This window comes from Podarcis gaigeae (genome assembly GCF_964106915.1).
Source record: "Podarcis gaigeae genome assembly, chromosome: 2".
NCBI lineage: Eukaryota > Metazoa > Chordata > Lepidosauria > Squamata > Lacertidae > Podarcis > Podarcis gaigeae.
This window is the reverse complement of record NC_139679.1, coordinates 97,218,940-97,246,698: the sequence shown is the minus strand read 5'-3', so window position 1 is coordinate 97,246,698 and position 27,759 is coordinate 97,218,940. Positions and strand designations below refer to the sequence as shown.

General features: G+C 42.4%; 1 protein-coding gene and 1 long non-coding RNA gene across 26 annotated transcripts in view; one reads left to right on the top strand and one right to left on the bottom strand.

The window, feature by feature from the left end:
* Positions 1-18,554, bottom strand: part of FOXP1 (forkhead box P1) — a 538,949-nt gene extending 520,395 nt beyond the window's left edge. For 15 of the 25 annotated variants that reach the window (XR_014560509.1, XR_014560510.1, XM_083723835.1 and 12 more), the window contains exons 1-2: positions 17,545-17,994; positions 14,913-15,018 (exon numbers count right to left, since the gene is read on the bottom strand). The gene's annotated coding sequence lies outside the window, so the exon portion shown is untranslated. Of the gene's footprint in view, positions 1-14,912; positions 15,019-17,544 lie in introns of all 25 variants that reach the window. The other 10 variants (XM_083723840.1, XM_083723836.1, XM_083723859.1 and 7 more) reach the window with 3 other exon arrangements.
* Positions 18,555-22,135: 3,581 nt separating this feature from the next.
* LOC310838290 lies at positions 22,136-23,845 on the top strand. The gene is made up of 2 exons (XR_014560894.1): positions 22,136-22,877; positions 23,059-23,845. It is a non-coding gene; the product is annotated as an uncharacterized lncRNA (long non-coding RNA).
* The last annotated feature ends 3,914 nt before the right edge of the window (positions 23,846-27,759 follow it).

Sequence of the window (27,759 nt, the reverse complement as noted above, 5' to 3'; positions counted from 1 at the left end):
GCTACCGCTCCGGCGGGAAGGTAAAGGGCGTTTCCGTGCGCTGCTCTGGTTCGCCAGAAGCGGCTTAGTCATGCTGGTCACATGACCCAGAAGCTGTACGCCGGCTCCCTCAGCCAGTAAAGCGAGGTGAGCACTGCAACTCCAGAGACGTCTGCGACTGGACCTAATGGTCAGGGGTCCCTTTACTCCCAAGTAATTGTGCATAGAACTGCACTCTTAAAAACGTTAGATTTTTTTCAAAGAGTATAACTGGAAACTCCTCATTTAGCACAAGCCCATGCACTAAATACACATGTTATTACATTTATGAGTTTGGGCAGTCTTGATTAATTTAAATTGTCTATCACTGTAGGGGTGCTCAAACACCCTAAGCTAATCATGCCTCCCATTGCCAACACACACACTCTGGCCATGCCAGAGGTCTCTTCCACACAAGTAGAAACCCTAATTACCACATCTGCAGTGGTACCTCGGGTTAATAACTTAATTCATTCTGGAGGTCCATTCTCAACCTGAAACTGTTCTTAACCTGAAGCACCACTTTAGCTAATGGGGCCTCCCGCTGCCGCTGCAAAGCTGCTGCGCGATTTCTGTTCTCATCCTGAAGCAAAGTTCTTAACCTGAGGTAATATTTCTGGGTTAGCAGAGTCTGTAACCTGAAGCGTCTGTAACCTGAAGTGTCTGTAACCCGAGGTACCACTGTATATGCACATAGGCCTCTTCGTGCCCAGTAGGCACAGAGTAGCAGATACAATCCTACTTCCTTTCCCACATTCACTGACTGCAGGGTATGTGTTTTGACTAAAGCATCGCCTGATGGGAGTAAGGGATGGGAAAAAGGACATTACTGTTCCTTGAGGACTTTGGATATTTCCTGAATAGATAACTAACCTGCAAGAGTAGGGTCTGAGATCCATGCTCTGTGGGGTGGAGCGAGGGAGAGAAGACAGTTATAAATAGGCAGTTTTACAATTTGACTTTAGACAGAATGAGACAGAGAGAAAAAACTGTGCTGCCACGAATTCATTTTTGAGACCTAATGCCAAATTGTAAGGAACAATGTCTGCTAACAGAACTGCAGTTACCTCCACTATGCTCTGCTTACTAGTAAATAAAGCAATTATTAGAAACACACCCTAAGTCCCCAATGCTCTCTTTATCCAAAGGAGCCTAAATCCTATAGGACTACTCTGGAAGTTCTCTCCACTTCAGAAAATGGCATGAGTATGTAATAGTACCAAATGGGATGTTTTCATTGCAATGTTACAAGGAGCTGAATGTTATCAATACTGGTGCAATTCTTGCTCTGTAAATCTCATAGCGGTGTTCTGCTTGGCAGAATTTGTGCCTCTAAAAACGAACTTCAGTTTCTGATTACACATACCATACTTTTCCGTATATAAGACTAGGTTTTTTTACTTTAAAATAAGGTTAAAAATCTGGGTGCGTCTTATACACGGATAGTGCATATGCCCATTTTCTAAATTTGGGGTCCCCCCCAAAATAGGGGGCGTCTTATACATAGGGGCATCTTATACATGGAAAAATACGGTAATTCTAATACCCTGGATCGCAATACTGAAATATTTAGCCCGCTATCAGAGTAAGCAACGTCAAATGCCAAAACCTTACAAATCACAGCAACACTCAAAACTATGAGCTAAAAAAAGAATCCTAAAGACCTCTGAAATCATTCCTCCTAGCTTCCTTATTTTACTGCTAGATCTCATACTGGGAAGCAATCTTTAAATGTGACAAGACCGTCAGGAGCTTCATCAGGAGCGAGCTATTTGATCCTATTCCTCTACACAGGTTATCTCCTAAGATGCTACGCCTCAGTGGTAACCAACACAATGTCCTCTAGCCCCAGCCAGCATGACCAATGGTCAGAACTGAGAGCAACATGCATTTATTTATTCCACTTTTATAACATGGAAAGGGCCACACTGGCTCCCTGTTTTACTTTGTAATGTCAATTCCTGAAGCAGAAAGGCTTCCCTACTCCCTGTGACAAAGCAACAAAGCTCAGGACCACCTCCACAAGCTTCTCTACAAGTTAAATACTAGGCTACAAATTAACTGGCTTCAGTAAAGAATACTTCTGGCAAACTGGGGCCTAATGTGCATACTGCCTGCTTCCACAAGTGCTAAAGTTCTGCTGTAGCCTTGGAAAGTGATAAAGCTTACAAATAAAAAACAAAACCATGAATGGCTTACTATTAAACTAGCTTCCTAATGGAAGAAATCGGTTCCACCCTCCTGACTGTTATCACAAAATAAACACACTCCCATATTTATGTACCTGCAGCCATAACCAGACAAAACAGTATGGAACGCTGCTCCACTGCGGGCCCCAAGGCTGTTCAGAGGAGGCTCTGGCTATTTCGTGGCAATGAATTACAGGCTGTGAATTACAATGTTTACACGTTGTTGGGCGCACAGTGTATGCACTGGCAGAACATCTGGCTACTCTGCTGCAAGTCTTGCAAGCAGAGAAAACTCTTTGGTGGCCACAGTATGTTGTTCTGGGAACTGCTCTGGCCATGCACCAACTCACAGGATCATGACCGCAAGCACATTTGTAACATACGTTTGACAACAACAAATTGTACAGAGGCCTAAAATCTCATGACGTTTTATTTACAAATTCACAGTGGTCATTACAGTGGTCTCTTACTGCAACAGAAACATCCCTTGAACCAGATTGTATGGGATTTTGATTGAAGCATCCCTCTGCTCACTTTTACTGGCTCTCAATCTGCCAGTCCCCCACCTTCTACTTCCGTGAGTGGCTCAGCTGCAGATGCAACTGTGGTTCTATACAGCTCCAGCAATGGGGAGGGTTTGCTCTGTCAGATAATTATCCAGTGAGGGAAACAAGTTAGAAGTTAAGTCAGCAGCAGGGGAACTGTCCAAGGGCCACAAACCCACATGAACAACCTTACATACAAGTTATAAGACTAGGCCAGACCCATATCCAGGTGGAATAATGATGCGACTGTAACCTCTCCACAGTAGGCTATGCTCCAGCCAAGCAAACACTAGGTTTCTGCACACACTAAACTTCTCTCTTTCCTCCATCAGAGGCAGTTTTAGGGTAGTGCAACTGGTTCGGCCACATAGGGTACCTGCGCCACAGGGGGCGCTGCAACAATGATGTAGAAAGGACTGTGAGAGGTTGGAGGGGCATCAAATTTTGGTGTTGCAAGGGGCACCACCAAAATTTGAGAGCCCAAAGTCCACCAATGTCTCCATCCAGGCAAACAAGACGCGGCCTCCCAGTTCAAGGACATATTGCAGCCAGGCAACAGCCCTCAAGGAAGGTGCTGGGCAGAGGATGTGAGGAACACAGTCTGGAGAGAGGGGGCATGGCCTGGGGAACAGTCCTGGGGGAAAGACAGAGAGACCTGAGGGACACATTCAGCCTGTGGGCAAAAGATTTCCCACACCTTCATTAAACCAACCATTTTATTCACTTTTTTTAAAAAAAAAATGTTGTTTTTACACACAAAAATTCAAAGATTAAAGCACAAACAAAAACATTGGAAAAAAACTTGTGTAACCCATCGTTCTCTCTCTCCACTCATTAATATGATGCTGTGTACACCGTACTTAATATAACATGCTGAATGTATTAAATATAATATATTGACTAACCTTTTTCCTGCAAACTTACCCAAACAGATCAAATACAGCTAAACCTAACCATACAGATTTACATTCTATGCACAGATTGCTCAGAAATGTCCCTCTGAGTTCAATGGGATTTATTCCCAGTTAAATGATTATAGAACTGTTGTTAAAGGTCCTTTTCAATGGATCCGAAGAATCTTTATTCAGAACCAAGTCCAAATGCATTTAACAGGACTCACAAGTGGCACTTAGGGCTGTAGCATTCACTGTGATCCCACTCTCACCCATGTGGAAGCAAATGGTACAAATCAGTGACATTTACTTCCAGGTAAGCAAGCTTAGAACTGGAGTGTTCATTTTACTGTCACCTTCTGAAGCAAATCAGCTTAAATCCAAGCAATTAGGTTTAATAATGTTGTAGATCAGGCTGCAGTTGTTTTACAGTGTAAAAATGACATTTATTCCTAAAGAAATATCCGTTGATTGCTTAATATCCTTCAAAAACAACACAGTGGGGATTTGACATCTACACTGTGATTTGCAGTTTCACAGAAGATCTAGTAACAAGAATATCCCTTTTCTCCGGCACTGTTTCTATCACTTGCTTACACCAGACTTTAACAAGCACCCCCACTTTTACTGCTGTAGATTAAATTGAAGACCTCTTAACAAAAATGTTTTGCTGCTGTTGTTTTAAGTCAAGTGCTACATTCCCGACAAAGCACAATATTGAGATCGGAAATGCAGAGGTACCCGAACACTACTGACAAATTAAAATTGTATCTCACTTTTATACGCAAGCATTCTAAGTGATCTTAAAATCTTTCTTCAGCAATGATCTCATTCGTGAGACTGGGATGCCTCTCTTTTGAAATTTAGGAAGTTGCTTTTTTGTACCAATGAGTTCCTGCATGTAAGAAGCTAGGAGGTGGATATGGGACAGCTGCATAGAGAACTGTGCACAGAGGTGACCTATCTCCTTGCTCTTTTTTGCCCTGGCAGCCTTCTCAGCAGAAGAGACAAGACACTTTTTTAAACTGGATGCCCGCTTTTCTCTTCAGCAAAGCAAAACCCAAACTCTTGTTGCTAAGCACACTTTTGAACTCAGCGTGGTCTGGCTATTTCGCAGAAGCAGCTATGATGGGGTGCAAAACAGCAAACCTGAACTGAGCTTACCAACAGTGCTGATCAACAGTGGTCAAGTTTCTCAAAAGCTTTGTAGCCAGAGGGAAAGCAAGTTGACAATAAACCTATTACCATGAATGTCTTTTTTTAAAAAGATAAGCCTCTCCTCCAGATAAACAGATTTTCTTGGTTTGCTTTGCTGGCCAACTGGACATTTAACTGGCCCCGATACAGTTTTTAATCTTCATTTATCACCATTTTTTTAAATAAGAGACATGACATTCTACTTACAGCTGCGTTCTCTCCATTTATGTCTCTCTTAAAACGCATGAACATCATTGGCCTTGCTATCTAAATCTAATAGTGTACGTCCGGTCACATAAAACCACAGAGGCTTTCCAAAGATGCCTTGGGAAGTCTCCCTACTTTCATTTACTGATGTGTTAATATGCTTAATCTGTCAATTAAATGAATGGGTTCATTTAATAAAACAGAGGAGAGGGAGAACACTCAGAAGGAAAGTGTGCCACAGTGCCCAAGTAAAGACCCTAATCGTCGGCAACAACATGACAAGAATAACTGGGAGTGTAGCTAAAACAAGAGTATGCCTGAACAGTAATACAGGAAGACACCAACAACACTTTTATTTGTTCCAGGCCGCTGTGTATATCAGTTGTTTTTTATATATTATTATTATTATTATTTGCTTTTTGCTAAAGATCTTTAGAAGACATCTAAAAGCAGCCCTGTATAGGCAAGTTTTTTAATGTTCAGGTCCAGACCATTTAAAATACGTTTTCCACACACACGACGTCCCTCACAAAGAATCCTAGGGACTGTTGTTTATTAAGGGTGCTGAAAATTGTAGCTCAGGATTCTTTGGGGGAAGTTATCTACTTTAAATGTATGTATCAGAGGGTCAGAATCAGGTGGTGGATTGCACCACTTAAAGCTATGGGTGGCAGCTGAATGTTTAAAAGCTTCCAGAATTTAGAACACATGCGTGTCAAAGAGAAGAAATCATCACCTAGTCCTCCACCTAACTAATAATAATAATAATAATAATAATAATAATAATAATAATTTTTTATTTATACCCCGCCCTCCCCAGCCAAGGCCGGGCTCAGAGCAGCTTACAAACAATAATAAAAACAATAAGAATGATTACAACTTAAAAACAAAAATAAAATACAACATTAAAATAATGGAACATTAAAATATTAAAATGTAGCCTCGTCACAGGAGGAGAAGGAAAAGAAAACAAAAGAGAGAGAGAGAGAGAGAGAGAGAGAGAGAGGGAGAGGGAGGGAATCAAATTGGCTCCAAGCCAAAGGCCAGGCGGAACAACTCTGTCTTACAGGCCCTGCGGAAAGAAATCAGATCCTGCAGGGCCCTGGTCTCATGAGGCAGAGCGTTCCACCAGGCCGGAGCCAGAGTTGAAAAGGCCCTGGCTCTGGTTGAAGCCAATCTAACTTCCTTAGGGCCCGGGACCACTAGGGTGTTGCTATTTATGGACCTTGAGGCTCTCCGTGGGGCATACCGGGAGAGGCGGTCCCGTAGGTACGAGGGTCCTAGGCCGTGAAGGGCTTTAAAGGTCAAAAGCAGCACCTTAAACCTGACCCTGTACTCCACCGGGAGCCAGTGCAGCTTGAAAAGCACTGGGTGAATATGCTCCCATGGCAGAGACCCCGTGAGGAGCCTCGCTGCAGCATTCTGTACCCGCTGGAGTTTCTGGGACAGCTTCAAGGGCAGACCCGCATAGAGCGAATTACAGTAGTCAAGCCTGGAGATGACCGTCGCATGGATCACTGTGGCCAAGTCAGGGCGGGAAAGGTAAGGGACCAACTGCTTGATGCGGCGAAGGTGGAAAAATGTCGCCTTGGCTGTTGCTGTAACCTGCGCCTCCATGGAAAGGGAGGCGTCAAGGATTACACCCAAACTCTTAACGGAAGGCAATGGCACTAATTGGGCCCCCGCAAGAGAAGGGAGTTGGTCCCTCATCCCCATGCCATCCCGACCTAGCCATAGGACCTCTGTCTTCGAAGGATTTAGTTTCAATCGGCTCCCACGAAACCATCCAGCCACAGCTTCCAAGCATCTGGTCAGTGTGTTCAGGGTCGAGTCAGTGTGGCCATCCATCAGCAGATAGAGCTGAGTGTCATCAGCATATTGGTGACAGCCCAGCCCAAAGCTCCGGATAATCTGGGCAAGGGGGCGCATAAAGATGTTAAAAAGCATCGGGGAGAGAATTGCGCCCTGCGGCACTCCACATACCAAGGAGTGGCGCGACGACATTTCCCTCCCTAGTGCCACCCTCTGTCCCCGACCAGAGATAAAAGAGCACAACCAGTTATGGGCTAAGCCCTGTATCCCCACGTCTGCGAGGCATATATTATCTTATATGCAAGGACACTTTTTCCCTTGGGGAGCCCTCAGTGAGGAAATCCCTGTACTTGCAACCTGAAGTGGTACAGTTCAGAAAAATGCTTTCTCAACATGGTGTTAAGGAATGCCACATGAAAGAAAAACACGCAACGTGTATTTTCTGCAAAGATGTAAAAGCCACCCATCCCCTCAGTAATTCTGTTGGTCGTAGCAGCGTAACAGAAGATAGTCCTATTCACACTTCGCAAGAAATAGAAAGGGAGGGGGTCCTAATCTCAGTGTAAAAATTGTGTGTTTTTACACTTGTACAGTTCTAGTTTAGATCCCTGACATCTCCAGTTTAAAAATGGATAGCATGTATACAAAGGATTGGTCTGAACTGCTGTCAGCCAGAGTAAACAAAATAAGGTTACATAGACTAATGTTTTATTTCTCTCTTTCATTATTTCATTTAAATCCCACCTTTTCTCTAAAGAGCTCAAGCTGGCATATATTGTTCTCTCCAATTGTAGATTAGGCACAACTGGTCCAAGGTCACTTAGTGAACTACCTAGACTAGGGTAGTTTTGAACTCTGTGGTCTTTCAGGCCGTAGACCAGCGTTCAAACAACTATACCACATTGCTTATCGGTATTCTGATTCCAGCCTGGCAGCATCTTACATTGGCAGGAAAATCCACTTGCAGTTCTTCTCTTACTTCAATGTATCACACAAAGCAACCTTAATTTACTATTAGCAGGCCTTTTGGAAAACCCTCACGGTCTTGGTTAGAATCCTGAGCCTCTTAATTGTCCTCTGTATAAAAACAAGCCTTTTAAAGCAGTGGCTCTCAACCTGTGGGCCCCCAGATGTTGTTGGACTACAACTTCCATCATCCCTGAGCGCTGGCCTTGCTAGATAGGGGTGATGGGAGTTGTAGTTCAACAACATCTGGGGACCCACAGGTTGAGAAAGGCTGCTTTAAAGAGTGCATAAGTCTCTTTGCCATTGTCCAAGCAAAGGTTTTCAAATCCTTCACAACTAAATGAGTTTAGAATACAATGAGGTATTTTAGTTGAACACCATATACCAGCCTTCTCGACCTGGTAGCCTCCGGATATTGCTGGACTACAACTCTCATTATCCCTAATACTGGCCATGCTGGCTGGTGCAGATGGGAATTGTAGTCCAAAACATATGGAGGACTGCAATGTACATGAGAAGGATGATCTCTGTCTTCCCAATGCCAGTACAGCAATGTCAATACCTCAGCACAGTTACTCTTAAAGTATATTACAATCAGGCCCGCTGAACATAGGCATGATAAACTGTTATATTTTATAAAATGATATCTATGATATGACTGCATTATCTGAAAAGCAAAAGGGGACAGTACAGGTCAATTGGATTCGTGGCAGAAGGAATGGTTGAAGAAAGATCTTACTTAAGAATTTTGGCATCCAAGAATCTCATATATATTTACCACTACACATTCAAGACATTGTGTAATCACTGCTAAGAAGGTTTACAGTGGAACTGAGAATTCTGTAATGCTAAACTATTGAGGAAATAAGCACTAAAACAATCATAACAATAACTACCATTGTTCCAAAGCAAATTATTAAAAGCAAACAATACACTTGAGAATCATTTTTGCATTTGTTAGCATTCCTTTTGAAAATTATTCTGAGTAGCTGCCTTGCGGAAAACCTACAGTAAGAACATTCCTAGATATCTTTCAACATAAAAGACATAATGTAAATATTTCATGAAATGAATTCCATTTTAAAAGATCTGTCAATATATTTACAGTGCTCAATCCTACTTCTGCCTTTAATTAAATTTAACATACATACTTTAATGCAATTTGAATAGATTATTAGTTGTCAGAATATAGTATAAATTTTGTTTACGATTCAGCTTCTTTAAGTACTTGCATTGAGGAAACTCTTTTAACCCCATGACTGAGTAGTACTAAACGTTGAGATGAGACTTCTAAAGAGCGTCTGCTGCCCTTTGCACTCTTGCAATAATCTTAAATTACTACAACTTAATTACAATTTCAAGGCACTAAATTGAGATATTTTGAAATGGAACAGAAAGACTAGCGGTGGCAAAAAAAAAAATCACTTACAATGACCCAGGTATTTGGGACTTCTTTTTTTTAACCAGGTGAAGGTAGTTCTGCTACAATGCCTCTTGTTCTACATTTCAAAGTGAAAATTATTTCACTTCTAGAAATTAACTAGATAAATAGCTAAGCAATAAGCAGACTATGCTGAGTGTCCATAATATACAAACACTCTGTATGTGTTATATTGCAGAAACTGCAAAGAGATAAAAGGGGGCAACTAGTTAACTCTGAAGTCTAAAGCAATTAGATAGCCATGGCTATTGTGTGCGTTTTTGCTGCACGTAATTAACATGTCATTTTTGTGGAAGAATGTCAACGTACACTTGAATATCTTTCTTGTATTGTGTTTAACTTCAGCAAATAGTGTCTTGAGTAATCTCTTGAAATCTTTCTATATAAACTGGACAAATGCAAAAACTGAGCAAACGCAGGCTACATTCTGCTTGCTTGCTTAATTCAAATCCCTCAGTATTTTTTTACTTTCTATAGAATACCTTCTGAAATCATCTCACCATTATCAGTAGAGTTACTATATAAGCAGTTGTTACAGGTAACAAAGAATAGTTTGTAAAAACATTTGGACTATTTTCCAGCGTTTTCGTATTACTGTTTTTGGAAGTTAAACTAATTTTATCCTGTACCCCATGGAAAGCACTCAGCAATGTATACAGTTATTTAACTTTACCACCAGTTCAATGAAACAGCACACCTAACTTGAGAGGCAATCATAGGTAGGTTAACAGGACTACTCACTTGCTCACTGCTTACAAGTTTAAAATCTTGCCTGGATCTGGGTATGTACATACGCTGCAAGAACAATGTGCTCTAAAAATCCACATACTGGATCTTAAAATTTAGCAGTTTTTCCTACCATAATACATAATACATGTTATTGCATGTTCCATGAGCTAGCAATACCCAAAAATAAATCAGGAATTTTTAGTATATGGGAAGCGGAAGCCAAATGCTTAATCCATTGTCAAGTAAGCCCTTTACTTCTGTCAGATCACAAATGGAAATGCTGTGTCACTGTAGCTATGAAAATGAAAGGCTCTGGGTTCAAGGCCTCATTTCAGATGCAGGAAACTGGATGACTGCGGGCCTCACTAAAACCACACATATGGCTGAAAGCAGTTAGGCTTGTCAGATCAAATTAACAAAAATAAGGGAACCTGGCATCCACTTTCTGTACATCAGCTGAGCTGCCATGCTTTGAGACATGGACATCCACCATTCTGTAGATAGGAGGCTGTGATTTGTTACAAGACACACGTTCAAAATGAAGCATGCCCCTTAAAATCTCGGACACACAGCAACTCTAAAAGCAGTTTTTATTTGTGCTATACATCTGCAATATCAGTGCTACAAATGGAATTAGACGCAAGCTAAGGTGGATATACCACAGCACTAATTGTATTCTTACTGCCACAGGTTTAATTCTGAGTATCTGTTTTCTTAGAACTGAACCACTATTAAAGTTGCTGCTCAGATTAACGAAAATAGTAGGAGGTACAATGAAAGAAGAGGTGGCTTTTTATGGAGTTGTGGTCTATGCTGTAATACATACATAAGCTGGTACTCCTTCCTCCCAGTGTCCTGACTGAGGATATGCAACATGTTTGTATAACCAGAGGTTCAGATAACTGAAAAGTGGTATTCATGTCGTCATGAAACTATGAAGAGTTAATTTGTATAATCCAGATTTTAAAAGCAAAACATAAAAACAAAACACCCTGAATTTAGCTAACAAAGATGCTACTTTAATATGACATGTACACACGTGAATAAACACACACATACAGACATATCAGATCTTCTTAGGTGTTTCTTTGTAGGACCAAGAAACTCAAATGGCACATGGGGGGGGGGTAGTGAAACACAAGTTGAAGCTGCTTGAAGTTTCATTTTAAACTACAAAAATATACCCATTCATTGCAGTAGGAAAAGGCTTGTGCTCCCATGTTGTCACCTTTTAAAACAAAACAAAGTAAAACAAAAAACATGCACACATGAAAGCCTAGTTCCATATAACCAAGCCCTGTTGAGCTGCATAAAAACATTTTAGCTCAGTGCCTTGAAGTTGCAATTAAGTTATAGTAATTTAAGATTATCACAAGAGCAAAGGGCAGTAGCAGCACTTCAGAAGACTACTCTCACCACTTAATGCCACTCAATCTTGGGGTTAAAGGAGCTTCTTTTAGTGTAAGTACCTTAAAGCAATGGAATCGTAAACAAAATTTATACTATTATACTGTCAGCCTATAATCTATTTAAATTTTATTAGAGCATCTCCAAGAACATTTTAAAGGCAGAAACACTATTGTGTCCTATAAATAACTGGACGGCTTGGTGAAATTATTTCACATGCATAGTACCTGTACGTATAAAACACATTAGATGAAATGCTTTACAGAGTTACGCATGCACAAGTTTGCATATGAATTAAATAGTGCAGCCCAGCAGCTAATGTATTTACACAAAAGAAAATTCAGTGGGTGCAATCCACCTTCATTCCAGTCAATGGAAATTCTCATTGATTATACTTGGAGATGGATTGTATCCAAGAACTTCCTGCTCAAAGAAGAGGCAAGCCACAATATCAGTTTTCGGTTTCGAAAAGTTCCCCAGTTAATATTATTCTATACATTGTTTTTCCCATACTGTAAAAAAAAATGTCAGATGATTCCATATTTGTATTATTACTCCTCATTGTCATCGTTCTTGCATTATGTAAACTAAATTAAAGGGGGGGCAGTGCTGCATTTTCCTTCTAAAAGCACTGCATAAATTATAATCTAGAAAGTAGAAGTCTTAATTCTCCTAACAGTACAGAAATGAAATATTTCTACCTGTTAGTGTAAATGCTAGAGCTAGGGGACTAAGAAATATTTATAGCTTTTTTAAAAAGCTACACAATGCCACAAATGGTTTAATAGCATACATGTGTACGTCTAATGAACATGGGCTTAATGATATTATAAAGCTACCAATAATAAAAATGAATCTAATCATCAATGAAGCAGGATTGGATGGTTATGAAACTGACATTTTAAAAAGGTAGCGTTTCTCTTATTATCTAAAATGCTAATTCAAGATCCATTTAAGCTATTTATTCATTTATCATTATTTACCTGTTGTATATACTGTCATCCGGGAATTGTTTCACTTTGTTATTTTAGAAATGCCATTTATTAAAATAGTAGTCGTGGTAAGAAATTAGTTTGCAAATAACAGTTGCAATGAACAGTATTACAACAAAATGAATTATTTCAGGCAAAATAAATAGCCTAACCAACACTAACAGCACAAACCTATACAGGTCTACTCAGAAGTAAGTTCCAGTGTGTTCAGTGGTAGTTACTCACAGGAAATTGTGTACATTCTTGAAGCCTTGGACTTCAAGTATAAACACACTTCCTAGGCTATGTCCCACTATATTCAGTGAAATTTACTTCTGCATAGTATTGTGCTGCAGCTATGTTTAATGGCACTTCTTTAAATTATACAAAACCAGGAAAATACTATAATAATTGCTTACAGTGCTCTTTAAAAATGAAATACAATTTTGACATTGTTCTATTTTGGCATTAAAAATCACTCAGAACATTCTGTCCCAGTGACTGGCATGTTTTACAGTGTATAAAAAACATTGCTTTGATTTCCTAAAACTCGAACTACAGAAAATAAAAACTACCATCACAATGAAATTGTTCCCGTCCATATCCGAATAACACCTCCAGAAACCCCCAAATGTCTTTGTTCGCTGAGAGGTTCTCTAACTGAAAGACTGAACTTCAGCTCCCCCCCCCCATATTTTTTTTACAGATGCTTGAGAACTCAAGCATTCCCTCTCTGCACTTCAAGGTGTTACAGATGGGGTGGATGAGGTTGTACATCAAGGCATTGCGAATACACAACTCAGCCAAATCAGGGAATGCCTTTTTTTAAATTAACTAAGTCTTGCAAATAATAATTAGGTCAAAAATACTATCTGAAATAGAACAGATAGGCTTTCCTCCAAGTTACAAGGTTTCACAACAAAGATCAGTATTTGTAATGGTCCCATTTCTGCATAAATGAACATAGAAGTCTTGCTGCCTGATCGAATAGTCCAGATCTTTCAGTGAAGCAGCTCCTAACAACAGCCCAGCAGCAGCTTTGTTTGATCTCTCCTGCCTTCCTTAATCTGGGTTGTCAAGGTTCACTTGTTGGAGGCTGTTTACTTTACTTTAAAAAAAAGAAAGAAAGTGATTTTTCTTTCTCTCCCCCCACCCCAACCTCTCATACAATGACTAATCCAAAGACTGAGGAGGGAAGAATGCTGCCAATGCAAGATGTTAAACCTGAAATACATTTCTTTGCAATGAGATTCTAGCTGACACAATTTGAATAGCAGTGCGTGGAAAGTCCCCCCCCCCCAATATACACACCACCCTGTCGTTCTGCACAGTGCTAAGATGGTTAAACAAAAAAATAGAAGAGAAGTTGAATTCTACATTTTTTAAGCAGTTCAAATTTACTGTTCTCTTATTCTGATTTGCAATCCTGCTTCTCAAGATTCACGGGCTAGTTGGTTGGTTGGTTGGTTGGTTGCTTGCTTGCTTGCTTGCTCTTAGCAGAACTAACTGGATCTTTGGGGGGAAAACCTGTCCTTTAAAAACTTGGGGAAAACTCAAGTTCTTAAAAAAAATATGAACAGTTATTTTTGGATTTTTGTTTCTTCTTTTGCAGCTTACAATTTAAGTAAGAGCAAATGATATAAGCAAAATAGCACGAGCCTTAGATTTATCTGCAATAGGTCTCCTGATGCTTTATAAAATTAGATAAACAATGAACGTCTGATACAGTCAGAGAACAAACTGTAAATAAAATGTATTTTTAAAGTGTTACCACTCAGTACACGAGGACTCAGGATTATGTTATATCACACATATATAGGCTATGCAAATATTGTTCATATTACTCATTCTACTAAAAGTGACCAAAACTGAAACCCTAAACTTCTAAGAGCAGAAGATCTCATTCTCCAAGGATTTGTTATTCAAGAAGCAACAGTAAACAGCTGGCTGTTGGGCTCATCATTCTAAAGAGCAGGGGATGTGTTGTTGTTTTTAACAGAACCAACTTTCCTGTGGTCATTTTCAGGATGCAACTGCAACACTCCCACCCAGTTCAAAATCAGCAAAAGCTGGGCCACTGCCTTCCCTAGTCCTGCCTGTGGCTTCTGGTCTTTCTGCACTCTTTCGCATGAAAATGGGAAAAAATTAAACCATGGCAGACGGAGACAGTGTAAAATCAATACACTTAGTAATCATCCCAGCAATGGTATTTTAACACAATGGCTTGGAAATAATTAATAGCCGGGTGGGATGAGACTGGAGGGGGGCGAGAGATGTCATCATATTTTATGACAGCACTTTTGTTTTTGGTAAACTCCTGAACTCGTTTTCTTAGCTTAAAAACAAGGAAAGTATATTTTTATGCTTCCTCTTCTTACCCTCCTCCCGCATTTTCACTAGAAACAAAAAACAGAACTGACAGTTCTGAAGGTTTAGATCTCTTTTAGGGATGAGGATCAGTTGCTTTCCTGTATTGGGGTTTTTGTCTGGGTAGGTTAGGGATTTCTGAAAGCCTTCACTGGTTCTCCCATACTTACCGATAGAAAAAGCTCTGCGACTGTGTGATCGCCACCATCAGCACCCAGCTCCTAAGCCAAAGGCTGCTGTTGCTCCTGTGCTCTCCGGCAGGCAAAACTTTGGGCTCTATAGTCGAGAAGAAACCAAGGGTACTTTCAACAAGTCTCCACAAAACAGGTTTTGGTTAAGAGGTGGGGGAGGCGAAGAACTGGAGGAGGGAGGGGGTGGAAATGTAAGGTTGTGTCTAAGGGAATGATGGGGGGGGGAGAAAGCCTTGGAAAGCTCTTGCAAGAAAGGGATCAGGAAATCAGATATAGTAATAGGATCTAAGATTGTCACAGACGCACACGCGCCTACACACACAGACACACACCCAACCCTCTTTCCTGCTCAGCTGGGATCTGCTCTTTTTTGCAGATGCACCAGGGGCAAATCATGGCAGGCTGCCTGGGTGTGTGAAGTTGCACATGTATATTCACATACTCCAGGTCAAGAAGCGGCAGCAAGTGAACAAGCGAGGCGCGCAAGCGGCCGCCGGCGGGAGGCTGAGCGCGGACGGAAGATGCGCTCCCCACCTCCGAGCTTGGAAGGAAAGCATCGAGCCCGGGGTGGGGGACTACCGTCTCGCCACCAAGTCACTTTAGAGGTAGCCGCAACACAAGACTCAACAGCAACCAGCTGCGGGAAGAAACTAGGGGTGGGGGGAGGGTGCCGAAGGCAACCAAAGGCCCGCGGGTGCGGCGCCGGGAGAGCCGGCGCAGCTGGAGCCGCAACGCGCACCAGCGGGCGCGCCAACTTTTCCGAACTTGTGCCGGCCGCGAAGGCGCTCGCCCGGCCGCAGCCACCCGAGGCAAAGGAACCGCCGGCGCAGCAGCCGAGAAGCAAGCGAGCGGCAGCAAGCGAGCCAGAGCGGGGAAACTTTAGCGCAGGCACCGGGCAAAAGGAGGTGTAGAACTGTGCGCTTTGTGTGACACCGGGGGTGGGGAGGTGGGAGAGAGGAAAGCCACTAGGTAAGTGGTGCCATTTGTGTGTGTGTGTGCGCGCGCGCGACTGTGCATGTCAAGTCGTTGCGGATGTGACTTGCCGACCGCCTTGGAAATCGCCTGCCTAGGGCTCCCTCCAGTGTGACTTTGTGGAGTGTGCGGCGACCGGGTGCGGGGCGAGAGGGAAGGCGCGCGGTTCTTGGGCACGGTTTGTGCCGGGGGGTAAAGTCGCTCACTTTCATAACTTAGCGCTGTGGACACGGCTCGGGTCACCACTTGCGGCCGTTGTGCGTATATGCGCGTTTGTGGCTTCCCCTTCCAGCACGGAGATCCCCCCGCTTTCCTCGTGTGGAAAACTACGGTCGTCTCCACGTGCGTGGCTGTCGCGTCTCAGCGCGCCTAGAGCCCAGCTGCGCGCGTGGACTTGGGTCTCCCTGAGGTGCGCGGCAGCGCTTGCCTGCCTGTGCAGGCGATTGTTGCCAGCGTCGTCTTTGTCGTTTGTGTCTGTGAGAATGCCTTTTCCCTCTTCTGAATGTTCCTTTGTGTGACTGAGGAGGGGTTGTGATGTTATCTTTGGCGTGGGGCGTGGAAGGGACCGGGGAGGGGAGAGAGAGGAATACCAATGGGTCAGTCCGGCCCTTGTGTATCACCATCACCAGCAGTCTGACATTGCGAGAGTTGCCATAGTCGGCGCTGCCGTCACCGTATACAAATTGGCAACGTGTCCTCCGCGGCTTGCAAGGAGATGTGCTGCACACATGTTAACAAACCCACGGGCTGCGGGTATGGAGAGGTGTGTGTGTGTGTGTGTAGTAGGGGGAAAGTCTGACGGCAGCCGCTCCACACGGAACCAGAGGAGCGCAAGAAATGGTGAGCCGCGCGCGTGTGCGAAAACAACCGGCGAGTTCAAGTTCAGTGAGCGTGTAAAGGTGTGAGTCCCCAAGGCCTATGCATTGAAGTTCACTGTACGAAAGCAGCAGAGAGGAGGCAAGAGAAACACACGGGGCAAAAAGTTTGTTCCAAGTGGGCGAAAAGTTATTTCGCCCGCCTCTTCCTCGCTGAGAAGTACCCCAAGTGACCAAGGGAAGCGCACACGCCCCGCCGGCAAACCCTCCAAACACTCGCCGGCCCCCCTCGCTCACCCCACCCCCCACCCCGCCGCTCTTCTCCCGCCTGAGGGACTTTCTTCGCGCAGGAGCGCGCGCGCGCGCGTGCACACACCACACACACATATACACACCACACACCGGGGCAAAGAGTAAAGAGAAGCTGCTTCCAACTTGCTGCGGTCGTGTGTGCAACGTCCAGCGCGTGGAGAGCGAAAGGGTGGAAGGGAGCGCGGGGCCGGATTTGGGGGGTGGGGAGGGAAGCATGAGGTGCAAATACGGGACATAAAGAAAGAGGAAGAGCCTCGGAGGTGAAGGAGCCGCGGCTCCTTCCCATTGCGCCTGAGGTGCTTTATGCAAATAGGCATGTTTGGGAGTGGGGGTGGGGGAGAGAAAGGAATGGGGGGGGGGAGAGAGATGCCGAGGCACGTGGAAAGGTGGTGGAGGAGGGGGGGTTAGAGTCAGGGGAGGGGGGAGCGCTGAAGAGGAGTCGTGAGGGGATAGAAACAAAACAAAACAGGAGACTTAAAAGTGGATGAGAAAAGGCGAAATGGCAAACTCACCCGCTGGAAACGGCCTGGCGGTGCCAGCTAAGGGGCTCCCCCCACTGCGGGCGGGTGAGTGAGTCTGCCTGCCTGCCTGTCTGTCCCTCCCTTCACTCCACTCACTTCCCTCACTCCCTCTCCAAGCCAGCCAGCCAGCCAGCCCCATGCAGCAGGCACAGCGTGCAACACAAGCCACACAATAAATAACAATAGAGCCCTCCGCTCGAGTCGGGAACTAGCTTTCCAAAGGGGGGAGAGCAAAGCAGCAGCAGCAGCAATCAGGCAAGGCAGAGCAAGGCAACCCAGTAGCAGAAGCAGCACAAGCAAGCGAGGGAGGGCAGTCCTCCTCCCCCACCCGTACCCCCCACATCCCCTTTCCCCTCCCCCCAATAACACACACACGCGCGCGCTGGGCTAAGCTCCTCGCGGCTTTGCTCCGAGTGCCTTGGAGCCACTTTGGAGTTGGGCTCGTTGTTTCCCCCCCTTAAAAAAAGCTTTTTTTAAAGAGAGGGCGAGGAAAAATAACACCCCGCGGAGGGAGATTTTGTTATTTTTTGCTGTTATGAGTCCCTGACGTCACATCCACCTGCTGGGTAAACAAGGCTCAGTGCAAAAAGAAGGGGGAGAGGGAGAAGAGAGAGGGAGATATCGCAGTTGCAGACGCGCGCACACACAAAAAGAATGGGAGAGAGATGAGGAGGAGGAAGAGAGGGAGCGGGCAGGAGGGAGTGCAGCAAATAGGGGCGGCGGGGGGAATCTGCGGGAGGAGATTGGGAAAGAGGAGCGAGGGAGAGGGGAAGAAAACTAAAGAGAAGGCGGCGGCGAGCGGGGTGGGGGGACGAGAAGAGGAAGCGGAGGCAGCCCGGAGAAGAGCAAACAGGAGGGGTTGGGGGCAAGGTAAGGGGAGATCTGCGGCGATCTCCAGGGGTCGGACTTCGGCTTGCTTTGTTGGATTCTTTTGTAAAAGGGGAGGCGGGAGGCGCTAAACAGAGATGAGAGTGCGAGGGAAGCAATTGGAAAGTGCAAGTGCTCTGGGAGCCAAATGCCGGCTTCCTCTTTCCCCGTCTCTCTCTCTCTCGCTAAGGGGTTCCCCCCTCCACCTCTCCCCCTGTGCACTTTACCCAATGAAAGGAGGCGAGTTCGAGAGGTGAAAGTTCAGCAGAGGGACAAGCCCATGAGTGCAAGGAAGCCGATATGTCCACCATGCAAAGGGAGTGCGTGGTGTTGTCTAGATCCGGGGAAAGTCTCGCTCCCTCTCTCCCCCAACACCCCGCATTCAGAAAGATCTCGTCTCCTAATGGCCCGCTTTAGGAAACTCGGAAGGAAGGGGGAGAAACTCTCTTCCTCCTCTAGCTCGTTTCGAGAAAGCGACCGGGAAAGAAAACATTCGCGAGAGGCTGGTTGTTTATTTGCCTTCTCCGGTTCCTCTTAGGAACACACACCCAGGGGCTAGCATGCCAATTACATATTACCTGCTCCTTGCGTGCATTTTAGAATAAAGAGTGCTGGGTGGGTTAACACTCTAGAAAAGTTGCTGTCTGTTCATTCAAAATCTTTGAACTTGAAACTGCTTTCTACGGAACGGATGAAAAGAGAGGAAAAAGTTGCTGTTCATCTTTATTGTTAGTCCCATCTGTGCTGGCACCACCATCCCTGGCTCTGGCCACAATGCTGCAGAACTTGCCTTTTGTGAGATAAAAAGAGATTCACAGCACAGAAGCTGCTAGCATTTGTGGCTACAGTGGCTATACCGTTTCCGCGGAGAAGCAGGCAAAGAGAAAGGATACTTTGCCATCCCTACAAAATTGGCTAAACTTGGTTGTTTTAGAATTAATCCAAGCCAAAAGTATATGAACAAGTTTAGTAAGACACAGTCTTGCATTACCTTTATAAATAAACATACCAAGGTACGGAAAGGGTTATCTCACCTGCCTCAGATTCACACAATGAGTCAGTGGTAAAGCTGTGAATAATATTCAGAACTCCTTCTGACTCTCAGACCTGTGGTCTAACCACTAAACAATACTCTATCCTTGTAATGCATAATCTAACCACTTATTCACCCATTTCATACTATTTATAAAAATGGTATCTAAATGGATCACTACTAAAACACTTTCATAACCTCAACAATCTATTCTTACACTTAACATTGTTGGAGTTTTAAAAATAGCCACATGAAATTTAACCAGTGACAACTAGAGGAAACTATTTATTAGAGTGAAATACTAGTTCCATTATAGTCAGGAGTGTATTTTTCAAGAAAGGCAAGCACTTTAACCTTCTGCATACTGAATAAAAACCTTTCACCCTCCTTTTTTAGTTATATGTGCATAATGATTATCTGAATTCATTATATGTGCATAATGATTATCTGCCTTCAAATTATACAAACAAGGCGAGGCTACTTTTAAGTCACATCGTAAGTCCAATGGATTTCAGTGGGAAAGCTAGAAACATGCTTAAACATCTCCCACTTAAGTTAGAAGTGCTTAATGTTGAATGGATTGTGCCCTTGGAAAATAAGAGGCAATTTGATCCAGCAGACAGATGAGACAGATTTCAATCCTACAGCAACCATAGGATGGAGGGCCACATGTTGAGATTCCTGCTTTGCAGGGGTTAGACTAGATGACCCTTGGTTCCCTTCCAACTCTACAATTCTATGTGACTGAGAAAATCACCATCTCCTAATTTCTCTTTGGCAAAACTAGAATAATAGTGGCCTACCTCAGAATTGCAGTGAGAGAAAAATGCAGCTTCAAATAATTTAAGACACTTTTCAGATTAAAATTATATGTAGTAGTAGGTTTCCTTTTGGCTCTTCAGCTTTGTTCAAAGTAAAAAAAGGTCAATTTTTGAATTAGGTCAGAATAAACTGAGGCCTGAACTGCAAAATTCCAACCACATTCCTAGAATTTATATCTTTTGTAAAGGGCCTAGTAGAATTTTAGATTCTATAGAAATTACAGTTATTACAATTTAAATAGATCTCACACTAATCCGTAGTGGTAGCCTATGTCTTAGATTTTGATCTGGGTTCAAATCTCATTTTAATTACTATGAACTCAGTAGTCTTGAAGAAGTGTCTTTGATTCTAGAAACAAGCAAATTTAGGTGAGAAATTGGAACTGGGGCAGGAGGGTGCATGTAGACAGGAGTTCCTCTTCTCCAAATCATTCTTTATCCAGTATATGTTTGAGGAGCCACATCTTATTTTATTTTATTGTACTTATTTTATTTTATTGAAACCAAAGGTTAGCAGCCTGGGTGGCTGGGAAGGCTTACCCTTTTCCTGCTTCATAAGCCATGGAAAGAGATTTTGTTACAAACATCTGTCAGGGCCTCGGTCCCCATTTGAATTGTGGCCTACGTACTGGACAGCGTTGTTGAGAGGGTGAAGGAATGAGTGGATAAGTGCGTGTTGGTTTGCCTAAGCACTGCAGATACTGTCAGAAGTGTGACAAATTATTTTGTGGTACGTGTGTGTGTGTGTGTGTGTGTGTGTGTGTACGTACCCACACACACACATGCGCAGTAGCCATGTTAGTCTTCTGCAACAAAAATGTCATAGTCTTCTGCCACCTTAAAGAGTAACACATTTATTATGATGTGAACTTTTGTGGACGGATGCCAACAACTCCAACAAGTATGTAATGGGTATTTCATACCTAAATTTCCACTATATCGGGGATTGGTAACTCGTATATCATCCATTTGCCATCCATACTGGGGCTGATGAAGTTTGGAATACAACAGCCTGTGGAAGGCCACAGAGCTCTGTATCATGTCCAGTGTTTGAAACATTACTCACTTTTAGTCATGCTCTCTTAAATTGACCAGAGACGCAATCTAGAGATTACTGCATTATTGAGCGCTCTTGTAGTTTTTAGACTTATGTTGCAATCCACAGACCCTGCTCTCTGAACTTTATGAAGTTGCCTGTGTCAGTTCCGAAGTAAGTACTTAGTAGCAGAAGAACAAGTATCAGAATACACCAACCTACATAGGAAACATAAGAATTTGACTCCTGCTAGGTCAGACACTGGTCCACCTAGCTCGGCATCATTTAGGCAGCAGCTGACCAGGGTTTCAGACTGGGAACTCTTCCCAGCCCTAAGTGAAGATGCCAGGCATTGAACATGAGACCTTCTACATGCAAAGCAGATGCTCTTCCACTGAGCTACAGGCCTTCTCCAATAGTTGACAGTTCTGTGGCAGCATATAGTAGGTCAAAGTTGGTTGGGAGTGCCCATTACAGTCTACAGCAGTAAAATACATTGGAACAACATTAGCTCATGCCAAGAGATCAAGATGATGGGTTCCTCCCAGGGAGTGATGATAGTATCATGATACTTAAAATTATATATATGCATCAAGGTTTTTTATGTCTATTGATTGATAAGCATGTACAAAAACACAATTTTACTATTACATTTAGTGTATGTTCCATAAGTAAAATACCCAAACATTTCGTACACAGTTTGAAACAATACAGTTTGACTATGAGTCTGAGACCTACAGTGGGTCAAAACACTATTCGTAATAATGAATTAAAAGCAAAGCAGGTGAGAGATATTCCATTTGCAAGGGTGCACAAATTAAGGTTTTGAGGTTCGGTTTTTGGAACTGCTGAAGACAAGAATGTATTGTCATAGCAACTTGGTCGTTTGTAAGGAAAAGCTATTTAGGCACTGCAGCTTTAGAAGTTTCAATCAAGTGATGCAACTTATTTGAGACTTATAGGAGCCATTTTGTTGCTTCCCGTTTTTTGTATTTAGTGGTGGAGTTTACTGTATTTGTGGTTTGGAACAAAAAACTCCATAAAAAAGGGAAGTTGCTTTTAAATGTTGCAATATGGTTTTTTTGCATACCAGTGTCTATTCAACCAAAATGATAGAAGCTTGCGTGTCCATTTGGTATATATTAGTGGGGAACTTAACTGCAGCTTAACATATTGTTCATTTTCAACACTGTCACGTTGCACTCATATAGAGCACATTTTAATTTCTTGATCAGTAATCAAATGGAAGTTTCTTTTGGCAAATTAAAACAGGAGGGATTTTCATGTAAAAGGAAGGATACGGGAATAGGACGCCACCTTTTGGTGGAAAAGGGAAACAGGCACATGTTCCAAAGAAAAGACTCTTCTGATATGCAATTACACTTTAAATTGCAGTAATGGCAAAGTACTTATGCCTAATTTATTATATTTTAAATAATTAAGAGGAAAATCATTGCAAATAAATATTTGCCAAGGAAAAGATGGCTTAGATGTACTTGAAGAATAATCTTTAATGACAGCGAGTAAAGCTACACCATTTATATCATAACAAAAAAAATTCCTTCCAGTAGCACCTTAGCCGCAGATACTGAAGAAGTGTGCATGCACACAAAGCTCATACCAAGAACTGACTTAGTTGGTCTTTAAGGTGCTACTGGAAGGAATTTTTTTTGTTTTGACTATGGCAGACCAACACGGCTACCTATCTGTAACTGCATTTATATCATGTTATTACTGCATAGATGCAGTTGTCAAAAAAATCAGACGCAAAATGATAACCTTCATGTTGTAGCTCATCTACCTGAAATAAAATGGATTAGTTATAAATGTGTGAGGTAGGATTGAGGCAGGTAGCTTTTATCGAGTCTCTTCCATTTCCTCCATGCTTGCTTCCATCATTTGTCTCCAATCCCAAGAAAGGGCAGGAAAGAATATGAAGCAAGACTATATAGAGATGGTGGAATTCTTCGCATCTTTTGGAAGAGGAGCAAACATTCTGTAAAAGGCCAAAGCCCTTGAACAAACATTTGTTTATGGTTCAAAAGACTTGCCACCTTATTTTTTGCTATGCTGATTTAAACCAGTCGGCCAGCCCCATAAAATATGATTAATTCCTCTGACAATAACAGCAGTGGGATTTATCCCTTACCTCCTATGCAATTGTTAATTGCTCTTGAATTGTTTACTGCTATAGTCTTTTTACAAGGGCAAGGGAAAACAGAGAGAAGCTCCTTCCCTTTCTTGTCCTTAAATCCCAGGTGTGACTGAATGCTTGGCAGATTTTGGTTAGGGTGTACACAAGTTATGACTACAGCTTGTTAGAAAAAAAAAAAATTATGGAGGTGATGACGCCTTCATAATTATAGGTGTTACAGTTTTAAAGTCAGAATGTTTTTCAAGCCACTGCTGTGCCACACCCCCTTATATCCTATGAGCCATGATTCTTTGGAGCCTTTATGATTTAGGAGATGTTTTATTAGGTCCTCATAATCCGTCAACAAGACTGCTTTGTACCGCATGAGAAGAAATGGGGGGGGGGACCAGAATTGGTTTAAGTGTACCTTGCCCATAGGTGAACTATGTCTATACTGTAAAAATAAATAAATCAAAAATCAAAGTGGTACTACAGATACACAGTCACTGGGAGTGGTGTGGGGGGAAATGGTCTGTTTTGTTTTGCAAACTGAACTCCTCAGAGGGGAGGGAAGAGCTTTATTAGACCTGAAAACAATGGATTCTTCTGCATCACCAGTTTCAAAAGACAGAATATTAATTTGTTCAGTGCCAACACTGTTTTTACTCCTTTATTTTATATGAGTCGTTTATGTACTGCCTTTAGGACCAAGCACTCTGAAGGCAGCTTCCATAAAAGCATTAGCAAAATACAATGCACTCGTTTTTAACATTTTGCTGATTTTAGCTGTGTTTTATTGATAAATGTGTACTTGTTTTTTAAACAGATTTCTGGATTTTAGCTGTGTCTTATCAATAATTTTATTGTGCACACAGCTTAAGAGTTTTATGATTCAGCTGCCTATAGCTTTTAATAATAATGATAATGATAATAATAATGATGATGATAATAATAATAATGATAAGCCAACAAATTTTAAAACAGCCACCAAACCACAATAACTACAAAATAAGCAGAACCCATAACAGCAAGAACCCAGGAAATAAAACCCTCTCTTTTTCTAAAATAGATATATAACACTTCATTCTAGAATTTGCCTAAAATTATTTTTGAAATAGTAATGGTATTTCAGTTAATTTTATGGAGACAAGCAATTTGTCTGTCACGAAAAGGCCTTAGAATACCACCTGTGGATACATACCATAATAGTTATTTTAAACCACATTTAATTGATTCAACATTTACTTCAAGCCAGTCAATCAGCTAATTGGTTAACAGCCTGGTTGGCCCTGAATATCTTGCACTGGTTTCAACCTAAATTAGATTTTGCAGCTTTAGGCAGATTGTGAATATACATTTACTGTGCTGATAATAATCTGTTGCATGCCAGGTCTGCAGTGTTCCTTCCTAACACATGTAAGTACACATATGAAGTTCTGATAAAACACTTCCCAGCAGCGCCCTTAGTCCAAATGCTGAGGTAGAGAAAGTATTTGTAAAGCAGATGGAAGTGTGATTAACTTAAACCCCTACTATGCCCACCAATTCCCTCCTCTGTCGCTCAGCTGGGTTAACTTTCAGTTTTGAAGCCTAGTTGGGGGAACAGCCAGGAAGGGGGGTTGTAAGTGGGGGTCACAGTATGCAGTGAAAGGGTTAAACACTTCCTGCAAAATGCCTACTCTGAAGTTATGATGAAGACGTGAATTTGGAACCTGTGTGTTTTCATCCTAGTGTGGGATCCCTCTGTTATTTGCAGGACTGCCAGATTATTTTAAAATGCTATCCTATACATGTTGACTCAGAAGTAGAATCATAGAATCATAGAGTTGGAAGAGACCACAAGTAAGCCCCAGTGAAATAGTGCTAGAAAAGTGTATACAGGATTGCACCCTTAATCTCATTTCTCTGACACACACCCACACCCACACCCTGCTGCCTCTTATTCTATTCAATTTCACCCTGTATAGCCTGGGTATAACAGATCTGTGAAATGGTATTCCAATTGATTTTCACCTGTATTTGAGGTTTTTACCTGGCTCCATGGATCATAGTATTGTCTTTGCTTTAGGATAGTTTATAAAACATAAGCAGTAATCAGAAAGTCTAATGAATACATTTTAACTGCATATTCACATTTTTCAAAGGCTTGGCCCAAACAGCTTGAGACCAGGGTATCTGATGGGTAATCTTATCCCAAATGCACATGCCTGGTCCTTGAAGCAGGTAATGGCAATTACAGGGTCTTTCAAGTGGTGTCCCCGAGTTTAAGGAATACCCTCCCTAGAGAGGCTTACCTGGCATTCCCATTATGTTCGTTAAGGTGCCATGTGAAAGCCTTTTTATTATCCCAATAATTTTAATTTTCAAAAGGCATACAGATTTGGTTTCCTTTTAACTCTCTCACAATTTTCTTTCCCCTTACTGGTTTTAAGCTGATTTTATGCTGCCATGTTGGCTTTTGCATCATCTACACATTGTTCTTTTATTGTTTGTTAAGCTGCTTTGGGATTCATAGAATCATAGAGTTGGAAGAGACCACAAGGGCCATCGAGTCCAACCCCCTGCCAAGCAGGAAACACCATCAGAGCACTCCTGACATATGGTTGTCAAGCCTCTGCTTAAAGACCTCCAAAGAAGGAGACTCCACCACACTCCTTGGCAGCAAATTCCACTGTCGAACAGCTCTTACTGTCAGGAAGTTCTTCCTAATGTTTAGGTGGAATCTTCTTTCTTGTAGTTTGGATCCATTGCTCCATGTCCACTTCTCTGGAGCAGCAGAAAACAACCTTTCTCCCTCCTCTATGTGACATCCTTTTATGTATTTGAACATGGCTATCATATCACCCCTTAACCTCCTCTTCTCCAGGCTAAACATGCCCAGCTCCCTTAGCCGTTCCTCATAAGGGATCGTTTCCAGGCCTTTCAGATTCATCTGAAAGAAAAGCAGCAAATAAATAAATAAATAAATAGCATTTTTAAAACACACGGATGACTCGGTTAATGAGCAATATATAAATGTAACAAATAAATTCATCTAGTGGTTTCCGGGGGGGGGGGGGGCTTCCTGCAAATGGAAAACTAATACTGAACATCCGAAAGATGGGTTTGAGCTTAATCCTTTCCTTTTTGTTATCATTTTTTTCATTTACAAGAAGTCTTTATGCAGGAGATCATTCAAACACCTGAACCCCCACCTGCAGTCTGAAACAATGCAATGTAATCTTCCACCATATGGCTTCATTTGCCATTCCCCATGTGGTATTCGAGTGATGTGGTGGGGCAACTGTTAAAATGACTGGGACCCAATACACAATTGTTTGTATGGTTATTTTATGTCCTAAGCCCATTCCTGAAGCCACCATCCTCGCCCTTCAGACTCCCCTTGTATATATTTAGCTTGGGAAAGAGTGAAAGGTGAGTACTACAAAAATATTTTGTTTTATTTTCCTCTCTCTCTTTTTTAAAGTCAGAAGACACAACCATGTTTCTGTCAAGTATCTTGTGTATGAGAGAAATAATGAGGCAAGACGTCTATGCTTTGTCCAACTAATTTTGGAAAAGTTCTGCATTGTCATGGTAATGCACTATTAAACGTCATCAAAATAATTTCAGCTTGCACCAGAAAGGAAAATCTTTATTTCAGTAGGTAAGCTGACTTGGAAATAAGTGCATGAGGTTTAACCAGAATATCATGTTGGGAAGAAGCAAAGAAAGCTGTGTCTTTGGGGTGGTATATTTCATGGCCTTCCTTCTAAAGAAGACTCCTGATCAAAAGCATTGTTTATTTGTCTGGCTAGATTATATATATATATATATATATATATATATATATATATATATATATCCGTGCCTGGCCATGTGTAAGGCATATCCATGCTGATAGCAGAGTGGGGGCATTTTTTGCTATTTCCCCCCTCATTGGGCCTTTTTCTTGCCACAACCATGCGCTGCATGCCGTTGTCTGCAGAGAAATTCCAACACGTGAGCACCTGCCTGTGTGAAGCAGCTCTGCCTGGTTGGGACACCCAGTTGCACAGAACCAGATGGTCTTGCTAATGCGGCCTACTATGGCCATGATCCAGAGAACCCTTGTGACCTCAGTGGTTGTACCTGGCCATAAGGGAATATTGAATCCACACAGCTACACCCAAGACATCATTGCAAGCCGCTTTCGACATTTCCTTAAGACTCAAGAGCAGGTGGCTGTGCACCTTAATGGCGTTGTTGTGGCTGCCATTTTAAATGTGCTATTAATGCACCTATTCAGTTTTCAGAATTATGGGGTGACATCCAATCTCACATGGGACTTCCTATT